This window comes from Arachis duranensis, chromosome 7 (genome assembly GCF_000817695.3).
Source record: "Arachis duranensis cultivar V14167 chromosome 7, aradu.V14167.gnm2.J7QH, whole genome shotgun sequence".
NCBI lineage: Eukaryota > Viridiplantae > Streptophyta > Magnoliopsida > Fabales > Fabaceae > Arachis > Arachis duranensis.
This window is the reverse complement of record NC_029778.3, coordinates 32,087,973-32,090,881: the sequence shown is the minus strand read 5'-3', so window position 1 is coordinate 32,090,881 and position 2,909 is coordinate 32,087,973.

Sequence of the window (2,909 nt, the reverse complement as noted above, 5' to 3'; positions counted from 1 at the left end):
GTTATCTTGCTAATTGAGCTGAACCTAAATAATCCCAACCTTTTCTTAGGAAATAATTAGGATTCAAAGGTCAATTTAATTAGTCCCTTGACTTTCCTTTGCCCTGGTAAAGGTTGACCAAGTGGAGTTTAGATTCAACTTTTATTATAGTTGAGATAGATAACTAAGTTAGACCTCTAAATTCCCTTATCTTGCCAAAAGTTGTTTTACAATTATTATTTATTTTTAATTGCCATTTAATTCACTCATCATTTAAATTACTTGCTTCTAACCTTCTAAACCCCGATTACAACCTTTATAACCAACAATAAGAACATACTTCCTCGCAGTTCCTTGAGAAGACGACCCGAGGTTTGAATACACGGTTAACAATTTCTAAAGGGGTTTGTTCTTGTGACACCCAAAACGTTTGTATGAAAGGACTTTTGAAGGTTTATAAAATATACTTGCAACAAGGATTTATCCACAAATTTCTAGACCACCCAAAAGTCTTCTCATCAAGGGTATTGACTTCATGGGGCCTTTCCCACCATCATACTCAAACACTTATATTCTGGTGGCAGTGGATTATGTATCCAAATGGGTGGAAGCTATTGCAACACCCACTAATGACACTAAGACAGTGTTAAAATTCCTCCAGAAAGACATCTTCAGCAGATCTGGCACCCCTAGAGTACTAATCAGTGATGGGGGCACTCATTTCTGCAATAAACAGCTTTACTCTGCTTTGGTTCGTTATGGAGTTAGCCACAGGGTAGCCACTCCATATCATCCACAGACAAATGGGCAAGCTGAAGTCTCTAACAGAGAACTTAAAAGAATCTTGGAACAGACTGTAATTAACCGTAGAAGGAATTGGGCAAGAAGCTTGAATGATGCTCTGTGGGCATACAGAACAGTATTCAAAACCCCTATAGGGACCTCCCCATACCAGCTTGTGTATGGAAAGGCATGTCACTTGCCAGTGGAACTGGAACATAAGGCCTACTGGGCCACCAGATTCCTAAACCTTGATGCCAATTTAGCTGGAGAAAAGCGCTTGCTCCAGTTAAATGAGCTAGTGGAATTTAGACTCAATGCTTTCGAAAATGCAAAAATTTACAAAGAGAAAGCAAAAAGATGGCATGATAAGAAACTGTCATCTAGAGTCTTTGAGCCTGGACAGAAAGTTCTGCTATTTAATTCTAGGCTCAGATTATTCCCCGAAAAACTGAAATCCCGGTGGAGAGGACCATATGTGATTACAAGTGTGTCACCATATGGATACGTAGAGCTTCAGGATAATGATTCTAACAAAAAGTTCATTGTTAATGGACAGAGAGTTAAATATTATCTTGAAAGCAATTTGAGCTAGAATGCTCAAAACTGAGGCTTGATTAAAGCTCAGTAATAGTCCAGCTAAAGACAATAAAGAAGCGCTTACTGGGAGGCAACCCAGTCAGTTACAAAGTTTATTTATTAATTAATTAATTTTACAGGTATATCTCAGTTATCTTCAAGGTAGAATAGCAATTGCTTGAGTTCACAGAGTTACAGGGGAATTTGGAAGCTCACTGGCGTGAAAAAGCCAGTAAGAAATATTTTGGGCGTTGAACGCCCAGGAGAAGCAGCAATTGGGCGTTAAACGCCCAAAAACATGCAGCGTTTGGGCGTTTAACGCCAGGATGGTGGGGAGGAGGTAAAATTCATTTTTCTTCACAAATTTTCTAATTTTTTATGTTTCAATTCATGATTTTTTTGCATAAACATGTTCAAAATGTCATCCTTCAATTTCAAAAAAAAATTTCTAACAACCCTAATTTCTAAAATCCCTTTTCAAAAATATCAAATATATCTTAATACATAAATACAAATCTTTTTCCAATCCAATCCAACTCTTTTTCAAATTTTTCAAAACTCAATTATCTTTTAAAATCTTTTTCAAATTAAAAATTTAGATTTATCTTTTTCAAATATCATTCACAACTTTTTAGTTTTAAATTATATCTTTTTCTTATCATATTTATCTTTTATAAATCATATCGTCTATCTTATCTTTTTAAAATTTTCGAAAACCCACCCCCTCCCTTTTAAATTCACATTCAGCCTCCCTCTTCTCATCCACCATTCGACATTAGCTCTCCTTCTATCCCTCTCCTTTCTTTTCTTTTGCCTGAGGACAAGCAAACCTCTAAGTTTGGTGTGTTTATCCGTGATCACAAAAATATGCTCACTAAGATCATGGCTCCTGGTGCACGAAATTGTGATCAATACTTTTCACAACTCAAATAATCCCCGGTAATGAATCCAAAAACTTGGTGTTCAATACCATGGCATAAACACAACTTCGCACAACTAACCAGCAAGTGTACTGGGTCGTCCAAGTAATAAACCTTACGCGAGTAAGGGTCGATCCCACAGAGATTGTTGGTATGAAGCAAGCTATGGTCACCTTGTAAATCTTAGTCAGGCAAACTCAAATGGTTATGAATGATGAATAAAACATAAAGATAAAGATAGAGATACTTATGCAATTCATTGGTGGGAATTTCAGATAAGCGTATGAAGATGTTGTGTCCCTTCCGTCTCTCTGCTTTCCTACTGTCTTCATCCAATCCTTCTTACTCCTTTCCATGGCAAGCTGTATGTAGGGTTTCACCGTTGTCAGTGGCTACCTCCCATCCTCTCAGTGAAAATGTTCAACGCACCCTGTCACGACATGGCTATTCATCTGTCGGTTCTCAATCAGGTTGGAATAGAATCCAGTGATTCTTTTGCGTCTGTCACCAACGCCCAGCCTTCAGGAGTTTGAAGCTCGTCACAGTCATTCAATTATTGAATCCTACTCAGAATACCACAGACAAGGTTTAGACCTTCCGGATTCTCTTGAATGCAGTGATCAATTCTAGCTTATACCACGAAGATTCCGA